At 42.9% G+C, this 12,743-nt stretch overlaps 1 protein-coding gene across 1 annotated transcript in view; it reads right to left on the bottom strand.

The window, feature by feature from the left end:
* The window catches only part of LOC147702408 (alpha-N-acetylgalactosaminide alpha-2,6-sialyltransferase 2-like), a 505,792-nt gene that overhangs the window by 45,036 nt on the left and 448,013 nt on the right, over positions 1-12,743 (bottom strand). The gene's annotated exons all lie outside the window — the stretch shown is intronic.

The raw sequence follows: 12,743 nt of genomic DNA, 5'->3' as shown, positions 1-12,743 counted from the left end.
TTCTCGGGCCTAAATTGCTGTTATTTGTAATGCTTTACCTCTATCAAGTGGCCAAGTGGTGCAACAACTATGAATGGATAAAGCTATATAGTCAGACACATACACATCTACACATGCAGACATAGAAATATGCACACATTTCTGCAAACACACACATTCATACACACACAATCTACACCTGCAGATATAGAAAAGTGCACACACAAATACATACACCAACATACACACAATCACAAATCATTCACAACTTTTTCTTTAAAGCTTTATTTACTTTTGACCAGTCCTGACTCGCGCCTGGACCTATTACTTCAAATCTTCTTCATAGGCAGCCTTGATTTCCTCAAGATCCGCAACCAGCATAGGCCTAGTGTATAGGATAGTAGAGCATCTCTGAGGGCGGAAGTGAGAGCAGACATTGATGTGCCAGTCTGGAGTACAAGGAGGCAGCAGAGGGGATTGTTGTGGTTCACAGAAGAAGATGGAAGAAAGCAGGGTGGGTTGCCCTAGATGGGCGAGCGTACCTAGCTGTTTACTTCAAACCCGCCCTTTTCAGGAAGAGGAAAATAGACCTTCTTTGGTGTGTAAAAGGCTGCAATTTATTAACCAATTTTAGAAACCATGCAAGGTCATAAGTCATCCATTCATTAATATGAAGCGTGTAGCATCAGTGACCTAAAACATAGAACAATAATTACACTGCACATTAGATCAATTGTGGCCATTAACCATCTTACCGCCATAAATCACTCCCTGTTGCATCAACATCACATTAGTCCATCACCATAAATCATTGAGCTGATAACACTTTTGCTTGCAGGCCCCCTGGCGTCAAGCACTGTGGCTTCTAGGCTCCCCTTGCTACTGATGACTGCTGTTGGCAGCCCTCTGGCTGTGCCTGGGCTACAAGTTTCGTAGTTTTAGCCTTTCAGTGACCCTGCAGTGAGACATCCCAGGTACCCTGTTTGAGCTGCTCTTCTTTCTGCCAAACTTTGTTATCATTGGGATTCATTGGTGCTATCTATCTCCCCAGCTCTGCTGATAGTGCCCCGACTGGCACCAGCTTCCCCTTTCCACCGATGCACCTAATAGTGAAGCCGCCATCTTCAACCACTGGGTTACATCATCCCTTGACAAAATAGCCCCTATGAAGACCATAAAACTGGCTAGGAATAAACCCTCTGCCCCCTGGTTTTCACTGGAACTTTGTTTAGAGAAAAGTCTCTGTAAGAAACTTGAGCGGGTTTGGTGGAAAACGTACAATATAGAGTCAAACACGATGCAGCACGCGTTACGAAATTTGTTTTATTTATTTAATTTTTTACTTATCTCCAATCATCCATATTCCGGTGTTTACTAACCCCCACCCTGCCCCTCCCCTGCCCCACCTTTCCACCCCCGGAACTCCCTCCATGGGCCGCCAACTGCATAATGAGGATTAATAGTGTTGTCTGCCCTCACATTAATACACTATCTAACTGTACTATAGAACAGTGTGACTTTCTCTCAAGCACACTCAAACATATATATATGGTCCACATGTATACTTGATTCTAAAGCTCTGAATCATGGCTGGTAAAACACTATTTGATGACATTACTAATGGCTTTGGCAATACACCATATGCCAATGATAACACTATACCACATATGCATTCTTGCTGGACTTGTATATAATACCTTTATTTGGTGTGTGACTCCCCATAGTTCTATGTGTGTACATTTTCAGAATTTTTGTATTAATAGCATTTTTCCACTTTTTGATTTTCAGTTGGACACTACAAGATGTACCAGAGGCTTGAGAGTGGATCCTACTTCTCTTATCATTAGGTAAGACAATGTATGTACTAGAAAATGAAGTTGTGAAATTTGAAATTTATCAGATCATTAGAATTATTCAAGAGCTTGAATAGGCACCATGTACTGATAAAGTTGAGCTGCCCTTGTAGGATGTGATGATATATGTCCCTCGTTTTCACCCATTACTGTTGTTTTTTCATTATCATTTTCAGAAAGACGGTGGTCCTAGATAAATACACCAGTCATCGTTATCCTGGCTGCTTTGACTTCCTGGTGGACAGTGAACCTATGTTATCATAACCTTATACAGGTCCTGACAAATGCCCCAGTACCCCTCTTATGGGACCATATATGGGCAGTTACATATTGACCATTGATAGGGGTATATTTGTTTAATCCCTAGTCCTCTTTTTAACTCTATCCCAGAGGCCTACTGAATAACGTTTACCCGGCCCCCTGGACATAGTTTTACTTTTCACAATTGTGGCTTTTCTTTGCACTCTGTCCCTCACTGACCCCATTTCACCACTCATCTTTTAAAAACACCTCAGCTCCTCCCCATTGGGAAGTGGTAGCTCACACAATGGACCTTACAGTCCAGGTGTGAGGAGGTAACCCAGTGATGAAGCATGTTATGCTTGGGTGAGTGAGGGTTCTTGTCCTAAAAGGATCTTTTCCCTGGCAGCTCTATCAGATATTTATACTAATGAACATTCAGGACACAACTTGAGGACATGAGAAATGCCTGTCCTGTTCCAATTGACAACCAGATGTACATGTTTATGAGTTTTATTTTACTCTAACTGCTAATCCATTGCGGACACTGACACCAATGCCGGACTGGCTGTAGCGGGCACCGGGCATTTCCCCAGTGGGCCACCTGTTTATGGGACCAGTTTTTGGCCCCTGGGGGCCATTTTTGTTACCGGGGCTGCAATCTCGCCCCGTGTAACAAAATCGTCAGAAACCGGCCCTAGCAAATAGGTCGGCCCTCCCCCCATGGGGTTGGCCGAGCTATTTGCCAGGACCGGTTCTGTTTCCCAGTCTGGCCCTGACTGACACTAGCAGTATAACTGATCCAAATGGTACAGAACGCAGCGGCCAAGGCTATCTGTATGAAAAGAAAATCTGACTCGGCCAAGAGCTGTCTGCGTAATCTCCATTGGTTGCCAATGAAGCAAAGAGCAACTTTTAAAATGATGTGTATCACACATAGAGCACTGCACAAGACAGGCCCTCTCATCCTCAGAAACAGGATTCAGTTCTATGCTCCCACCAGGAACCTCCGCTCGCAAATCTCGGCACGTGCAAGAACCCCTCGGGTAAAGAGAGCTAGGATGGGTGAGCGAGCCTTTTCCCACATCGCTGCAATCAAGTGGAACGAACTGCCTATGGCCCTCCGACTCACAGAATGCCACTTGGCATTTAGGAAACAACTGAAAACTTTCCTCTTCCCCAATCCAGACTAATCCACTCAACCTATGCCAACTGTACAAGCACTTTAGTAATCATAGCGCCGTGATATCCCACTGGGATGATTGTTAGCGCTTTACAAGAAAATAAAATAAAATAAAAATAAATAAATAAAGCAGTATAACTGATCCAGTGCTCTGGGGTGGGGAATGCATCAAATGTTTACTGGAGTTAAGATACACACTGTGTTCAGCAACTGCTTTACGAATGCTGGATTATGAGAAAAAGTTATTTTTGTAATTGTCACGAAAGACCGATTCTCTCTTGCTGTTCTCAATCAGTTCAAACAACCAGTTGCATAATGTTATGAACCCTACATATAGCTGCCATTGTTCTTCCTGGATGTTTGTGTTCGATTGCAGCTACTGATGTAGCCATGACATAACGTGATTCAGTGTCTTGGGTAATACATTAATTGTGTTTGTGTCACAGCGAGAGAGGAAACCTTTGACCCGAAGCAGGTACCAATATCTAACCAATATGAAATTAACTAAGTATGAATTAATATATTCTCGCAGAACTAAATGTGTCAATTTGAAAATGTGATCCTTTAAATCATGCTACTCTTTTGCCATTTCCAAAAGTAGAGAATGATATCGACAGTGACAATGAAGAACATGATTGTTTGAAAGTTACATTATTGTGCAGAAAACCAAAACCTGACAAACAAGATGCGCCAGTGAATCAAGATGATTTGGTTTTACTTGTGGATGTCTCTTGTTGAAGAGACATTAAAGGAAATGTGCATGCATCATATGCTGTTTGCACATCAATGTACATTGTTGAAGTATAATATTTGTGCAATGTGTTTTATACCCAAGTTGCTGAAGTGATTGCTCATGCTAGAGCCTTGCATTGCTTGCACACAGAGTGTTCCAAATTACACAGCATTCCTTTGGACTTGTGTGCAATTTTGAACACTTGTGATCACAGCTTGATTTCATGACTTCTGCTGGAATGCCAATTCTAAATGGACAGCAAATTCTTGATTTGTTGTATTCTTTAAGATTGCTGTGTAAAATTGAAACTGTCAAATATGCAGCACATGTACATGGGGGCGATGATATCACTAGCGAAAATAATTATATGTAGATGTAGTTGCACGTTACACAGAACCGAGTACTGCATTGCTAATGAGGGTTGATAATTACCCGGCCTCTGTTCTTATTTCTGTGTTAATAAAAACATAGGATGAATTGAGGGAAGTACAGAATGCAATGTCGGATGCAGAAAAGAAAGAGTGGGAAAATGCTAGATGTAAACAAGGACATGATGGCTTCTGGGAAAACAATGATGAAAGGTCTGTCTTTCTGAATTCAGGTTGACCACAAATGGCGATATTGTTTCAGGGACTTACACATGTGGGGAGAGATGCAGCACACATAGAAAGATGAAAAAGCCTCTGGTGATTGTTATTGTGCAGGAAGGTTTTCCTTCCCTCACAAAAATACTCATACCGCAACGCAGGAAGCCCTTGCCCCTTGGTGCAAAGGTGCCTGCATTGGCACAGGACACCCATTGTGCACCAGCGCAGGGGAAAAAGACAGAAATGAGCTGTATCTAATAGATATTCCTTCCCTTTTCTTTTGCCGTAGGGCACCACAGCAGCAAGGCCTGCTGCAATGCCCTATGGCAAAAAAATCATAAATGAGGCCCTTAATCTTTACTGGTTCAACTCTCACAAAAGGAATAGTGCAGACAGTCTTTGACAGAGGACACTGGATCAACAAAATAGTGTTGACAAGAAAACTCATGTAGTCACAATTTATCTGGGAAAAGGCATGTGGTTCTTTCACTAGATTGCATGTTGAGTTTGTGGAAATGGCACCACATACTAATCTAAGGTACATCTTAGTGGTGCGAATGTTTTCAAAGTGGGCTAAGGCATACCTGACAAAAAGATGTGATGCACTGAAAGCTGTAAATTTATTGCTCAAGGAGTTGATTCCTAGATATGTAATGCAACTGACAATTGAATCAGACAGAGGTTGACACTGAAAGAATGATTTAATGAAGGTGATCTGTGATGTGTTAGGCATTGATCAAAGGTTTCACTTCAGTTACCACTAATCACACTCATGAGGTATTGTTGAAAGGCTGAATGGTGTAATTAAAAACAAGCTGGCATGTGTGCATCCAGTCATCTGAAATGGGCAGATGCGCTCCCTCTGGTATTGCTGAGTATGAGAGGTACTCAGAGCAAAAGAGTGGTCTAAACCTACATGAAGTATTGATGGGCAGACCAATGCAGATTCTTGCTATCCCTCCAGCAGCCCTGCTCAGTATTACTGATGGCTTGATCCTGGATTATTGCATGTGTTTGGCTGATACAGTGTGCTCTATCTTTAACTACTTGCAGCTTGCCACCACGTCTGTGTTCTCAGTTTCATGTCAAAATCTAAAACCAGGTGAGTGGATTCTTGTCAAAGCATGTAAGAAAAGATTGCCGACAAAAAGGGGCCTTATCAGGCAATCCGGGTACCAAACACTGCTATAAAGTGTGATGAACTGCCTTCTAGGAGAGTGAGGGCATCAGAAAAACTGTTATTTTGAGTTGTTGAGTTAGACAGCGAGTCTCAAAACCTGGATATAAAGGGAAAGGTGACAGAACAGGCAGCAAAAACAGTGAAAACCAAATTTCAGAAACAAACAAAAAACAAGAAGTTTGAATGGAAGTTCAGTTACACAAAAATGAGCCCAAGGAAGGCAAATTCAGTGTTATACTTGGTGATTTAGAAGTAGCCCGAGAAATGAGAGAAAGTGCTACTAGATATCCTGAAGTGAGCACCGTAGACTCCTTAGAGGGAGATGCAACACATAAATCAATGAGACAGAGAAAGTCAAACAAAAATCACATAACTTCTGAGTGGGAGTACTTGAGAAGAATTGAACCATAAAAATACATTCATTTAAAAGGTTCTCATCTCTTTGATTTTTATTTGGAGATCCAAAAGAGTTGAGTTGAAAAAGAAACTGAGACAGCCTCAGTTGCTGAGTAGGCTTTCCTTAAATACAATGAACGTTTGACTGTTTTAATTTTTTGAACTCATTTTTGAAGAACTTGGTTTTTGAAACATAGGGCCATATTATTAAGAACAGCAATAAAATGTTTGCCACTTTAGCGGCAGGAAACAGCTGCTGAAGCGGCGATAAGGGGCATGATAATATGCCCTGGTGAATTCCCATAGAAGCCCAGCTTCTGGTGTGAACCTGGGCTTCTATGGGAATTCACAAGGGCATAATATCAAGGCCCTTATCGCCACTTCAGCTGCAGTTTCCTGCCGCTAAAGCGGCGATAATGTTATCGCCAATCTTGATAATATGGCCCAAAGATTTGGATGACAGAAGAGGAAAACGAAAACAGTAAAAACCAAAGTTTAAGAGGAAACAAACAAAACAGATGTTTGAGTGGAAGTTCAGGTGCTAAAAACCGAACTGTAGGGAAAGAAGTTCAAACTGAAGTAGTTATGCACTTGGTGATGCAACAATAGTGGAAGACATGACAGAAATACAACGGGAGAGCATGAAGTAAGTGCTGAAGAATTCTCAGATGGAGGTGCAGCACGTAACCAATGAGACAGAGAAAGCCAATCAAAAAGTACACGACTACTGAGTGGGTGTACTTGGGGAAAAATGAACCTGAAAATACATTCATTTGAAAAATCTTTGGTTGTTTATATGATAATCCAAAAGAGTCAACATAAATTATTGAACAAGAAACTGAGAAAATCTTGGATGCGGAATAGGTTATTCTGAAATACAGTTAACGTTTGACCATTGAACATCTTTCAAACTGATTTAGGAAGCACTTTGTTTTTGAAACAAGGTTTTGGAAAGTCTTTGCTGACAAAATGTTTGGAAAGATTTGTTTTTGAAAGATAGATCAGAATAGAAAATGTCCACAAGAAGAGAGAAGATTTGCATGACTTCCAAAATTGTTTTGAGTTCTAATTTCCACTGTCGTTTTGGACAGCTGGTATATACTTTATGGGATATCGCTCAAACACTACTAATGAGAATAATACTACACATGATGAATTAGATGTTAGAAATAATTATTAAATTATTATTTAGAACGTACTGACATGGTACTGCTGATTGTTATATGTGTACACATCTCCCTATTCTGTTTCTGAAGGTGTAACTTGCATGTAATTACATAGGTCTTATGGTCTGTCCTGTTCAGTATGTTGCTTGATAATAATGCCTCAGATTCGCATAGAGGAAGTTAATACAGATTGTATTGTTCCGATGGATGAGTTAACTGCTATTGCAAATCTTGAAGGAATTGAGTTTATGTTAGTTCCTATAAAGTTTCACAGTGCTGATGTAAAAAGTACTAACATGAAGAATGTTTCATTTCCAGAAATAAGTATGTGCAAACTAACTGAAGTGTAGCATTGTTTTATTGGAGAATATAATATTCAAAAACACAGAATGTTAAACTTGCATGTTTCCAAGTGTTGAGATTTAGCAGTAAACACAAAACTGTGATTAAGATGTCACCAAAACATCCTACCCTTAGGGTGTGTAAAGAAGGCTAAGGACATGTGTAGGATGTGTGATAAGGAAAAAATGGTAAAGGCAGAGTAGAAAATATTAGATGTACATATACCTATGATGTAATTTTGCATCTTGGGTACAGAGGCAAGAAGAAGATGAAAAGAGCCACATAAGAAGCAATCTAACTGGATCAGAGAATAGCTGAAGACTAAGATAGAGTGAAATGTATAGGTCTGAAGAGTCTAATGGGTCAGATATGATGACAACGATGTTGTGAGGTTGTGGTGGTATGATCACTTTCAATTATCAGAGGGAGGAATTAAGAAAGCTATTTAACAAATTAGAAATGTATATGACATCAATTAGTAGTTCAGCACAGAGTAGGCCTTGAACATGCACAACAAGTAAATGTCCACCCATTTCTTTGTCTATAAAATAAAAAAAACATTGTGAATAAGTTGAATCTACTTGGCTTGTATTTTTCATGGCTAACAAATGTAACCTTACAAGGACGAAGTATGCAGCGAGTTTCTGCAGATGTGTAAATGTTCCCATATGCTTATATTTTATGGTGCTTCCTTCCAGCACGAAGTATGTGCAATACAATGGTGTGTAAAGACATGAATGGTATGGTATGTTATGTATTGAATTGTTGGATTCGATGTATGCGTTTTATTGATTCGTAATCCAAAATAAACAATTTTTGATAATGATGATGATGGTATGTTATGTGAATTAGAAGAGCATATTTAATCCTACAAAGGGTATCCCGCAACTGAGTGGGACAGGCCTGAGTGGGGAAGAGGAGATCTTGCCTGTTTCGTCTGGAAGAACTATATCTTGATGTTCCTTTGGAAGTCTGTGAGGGAAGGGGAGGTTCAGAGGTGTTTCAGGAGGTCGTATCAGGTCTTGACTGAGAGGTATGAGGAGGAGTATCCTCTGCTTCTGGTCTTTTGATGCTCAGGAGGTGAGCTTTTGCCTGGGACACAGATCAACGATGTCTGGTGAGTTAGTAGAAGTTGAGGTGGTGGTTGAGGTAAACTGGACAGGTGTTGTGGAGCGCTTTGTAGCTGTTCGTGAGTAGCTTGAACTTACATCATTCCTGGACTGGGAGCCAGTGGAGATTGTTGAGGTGTGGAAAGATATGGGGCATATTACCAAGCAATAGCGATAATTATCGCTATTGCTTGGTTAGCGTGAAAAAATTATCGCTGAGCTGCGACGATTTTTATCGCAGATATACCTTGTTATTACCAAGGTTTATCGCAAGTGCGATAAAAATCAGCCGCAATGCATGAATATCGCTGAAAAGTCAGCGATATTCATGCATTAGCGAGCTAATGCTCTTAGCCATGTTATCCACCTCCCATTGGATAACATGGCTAAGAACTGCGCAGGGCTGGTGTTAGCTTTTGGAGATATTCGCGCTTAGCGCGAATATCTCCAAAAGTTGGTAATAGGAGATAGCGATGTTACGCCCACTTTGCATGTCATTAGTGATAAATATCACTGACATGCAAAGTGGGGCACAAGATGGTCGCTATCTCCTACTAGCTGTCGCTAACTGGTGTTAGCAACAGCTAGGAAATAGGGAGATAATTTTATCTCCGCTTTCTTGGCTTTTAAAGCCAAAAAAGCGGAGATAAACCCCCTTGATAATATGCCCCTTTGTTATTTCACAGGATGTTGAGGATGAGTCTGGCCGTGTTCTGGGTAGTTTGGTGTCGATGTAGGACATGGGCTGAAAATTCGATGTAAAAGGCATTTTCGTAATCAAGTCTACCTGTGATAAGAGCTTGGGTGACTGTTCTTCTGGTGTTCAGTGGGATCCACCTGACCGTCTTGTGTAGCATTTGCAAGTTGTGGAAGCATGATGAGGAGATAGCAGTGATCTGCCTGCTCATGCAGAGGGTGGTGTCCAGGATGATCCCGAGGTTCATGGCATAGTCCGCCTGGCTGGTTGAGGGGCCAAGTTCAGAGGGCCACCAAGAGGCGTCCTAGGGGGAGTGGTTGTGGTAGAAGATTAGGACTTTGGTTCAGTCTGTGTTGAACTGAAGGCAGTTGTTTTTCATACAAGCAGTGACATTGCTCATCCAGTTGGTGAAGTTTGCCTTTGTAGTGTTGTTTGAGTTGGTAAGGAAGAGAATGAGATGTGTGCCTTTGGCGTAGGATACTATGTTGATGCAGTGAGGTCTGATGATGTCCCCGAGGGGCATCATGCAGAAGTTGGAGAGTGTTGGGCTGAGTACTACTCTTGGGGGACACCTCAAATGAGTTTCTTGGGTTCTGAGGTGTAGGGGGAAGTCTCATTGAGTTCTGTCCATGAGGAAGGAGGATATCCACTTGAGGGCCAGTCCGTAGATACACAAGTGCTGAAGCTTTGTGATGAGTGAATTGTAGGAAACTTCATCAAAAAGCTATGGAGAGGTTGATGAGGTTGAGTGCAACTGTTTCTCTTCAGTTGAGGATGCTTCTGATGTCATCATTGGCTGCAATGAGGGCAGTCTGTGTGCTGTGGTTGGTGCTAAAGCCTGATTGAGAGCTGTTTAGGACTTGATGGAGTTCTAGGTGGTCTGTGAATTGGGTATTGATGGTTTTCTAAATGACTTTAGCTGGAAAAGGCAGGAGCGAGATGGGCCTGTAGCTGCTGAGGCTTTCTTCTTTAGGGTGTTGAGTTCTGCATTGTTCTAGCAAGATGGGAAGGTGGCGGAGGTTATGGAGGTGTTGATGATACCGGTGAGCGCAGGCAGATGATAGTTCTACCAAGGTGGTATATGAATTGAGGGCATGGGTTTAAGGGGGCTCCTGATTCGATGGTATTCATCAGGGTGGTAGTTTCTTCATTTGAGATGGGCTTCCAGTTGCTTGGCTGCTGTTTGGCGATTAAGGAAGTGTCTGGCTGTTCGGGGAGTTTATATCAGTATGCTGTAGGTTAAATGCATTGTAGGTCCTGACATTCCTCTGTTCAAAGAAGTTTGAGGAGTTGTTGAAGAGTTCTTTGGATGGGGTGATGCCGTTGTTGGCAGCTGCAAGATTGGAAAACTCCTTGATGATGGTTAAGACTTCTTTGCAAGCAATGGTGTTTTTCTTTGCTTCTTGTAGTTGGTGGAAGAGGTTGAGGGTGCCTATGTATGGGCCAATGTTCAGAACATCTTACCACTCGAACAGGCGGGTTTTAGAAGGAATCATGGAACCCTGGACAACATTGCGGCTGTCCAAACCATTGTAGAGAAATATACTTTCTCACAAAGCATGGCAGTCTATACGGCTTTCATTGATTTCTCCACTGCATTTGATAAAGTGGATCGCCAAACTCTGTGGAGTAAGCTTTATCATCTCGGAATGCCACACCCTCTCCTGGTCCTCTTGATAGAATTACATACAGACACTTGGGGGCTCATTAGGATGACGGGCAGACTTAGGATGACGGGCAGACTTTGTCTGCCCGCTATCATGTTGGAATTCGGGACCGCCCGCCATAAGGGCTGGGGTCCCGTGGGGGGTATTAGGATGTGCCCGCCACAGTGGCGGGCACATCCTCCATTTTTAGCATTGTGGCGGGCGGTGCTCTCTGCACCGCCCGCCACAATGCTAAAAATGCATTGATGCATTTGCATGAAGGTGGTGCCCCCAGTGTGCAGCCCCCACCCCCGCAGGGGGCCCCCAGAGTGAAGACCGCATGCCTTTCTGTGGCGGCATCGCCGCCACGGAAAGGCACCTACAGACGCCCATCATAATATGGCTGGTGGTGTCTGAAAGACACCGCCACCATATTATTCCTTTTCAGCCACGGCCGCAAGGCGACCGGAGCGGAAAAGCAGCGGACGGTCTTTCCGTCCACCGAGGTCCCCCCTGCCATACTAATATGGCGGGGAGAAAACGAGTGTGGATGTCTGGCGGATTGCCCAGCGGGGGCAATCCGCCCGACATCATAATGGGCCTCTTGTTATCAAGTGATGATGGGAGGCTAGCAAGGTCTATTATGCAGGATCGAGACTGATAATGGGCGGAAGCAAGGCTGCCTGTTGACTCCTCTTCTGTTTTCCCTCTATATATGGGAGCTTCCATGCACGTTAAATTCAGTTAGGGGGGATGCCCCTAGAATTGGTTCATTGTCTATAGCGTCCCTACTTTATGCAGACGATGTTGCAATGTTTGATTTAACTCCCATCGACTTGGAACGAACGTCGGCTGGATGTCCTAACTAAATATGCGGCGGGTCATTTTATGAAAATTAAAATTTTGAAAAGCAACATTTCAATCTTCCACAAGAAAGGTCATAGAATAAAGAAAGGGTATAAGTGGTTGTTAGGGCATCAAGAACTAGAATTAGTTGACTCATATTTGTATCTGGGAAAGGTCTTTGCAAAAAACGGGCGAGACTCAGAACATATTAAATTATGTGTTGGTAAGGCTGCCTCCGAGGCTGGAGCTCTTAATCTATACCAATATAATAAAGAGAGAGCCCAAACCTTTGAGGCGGGTAATCTCAGGAACCACAGCACCAATCACAACACCCAATACAGCGTTGGAAAGGGCAGTTGCAGCAGAAGCACATAGGCTATGCAGACGCCCACTATATACATTTAAAAGGTCAAAGAATCGTGCAAGCAAAGTAGTCCCTTGTGGGCCTGTCTGCATTGTGCTGTGTGCGTGTGCTGGGGGCGTGACAAACGCTGGGGACGTGTGGTTCATTCCGACCTTCATGCCATGTCTCATATCGTGTGCTGTGGGCGTGTGCTGGGGGCGTGGGCGTGTGCGGGCGCGGGATTATGGAAAAAAAAGCGAGTGTTGGGCCCAATATTTCATTGATTTTTCTTCCCAGGTTCTGTACATTCCAGCTCCGGGTGTGCTTGCCCCGCGCTCCCACTGACGTGCACCTACTTTACTGTATAGAGGTCAGGCATGGCGCTATTCCCAAGGGATAAAAGGAGCGCAAACAGGGGCCATTGTGCAGGAAATGTAATCTCA

This window comes from Lissotriton vulgaris, chromosome 7, assembly GCF_964263255.1.
Source record: "Lissotriton vulgaris chromosome 7, aLisVul1.2, whole genome shotgun sequence".
Lineage (NCBI taxonomy): Eukaryota > Metazoa > Chordata > Amphibia > Caudata > Salamandridae > Lissotriton > Lissotriton vulgaris.
This window is presented reverse-complemented; position numbering and strand designations above follow the sequence as displayed.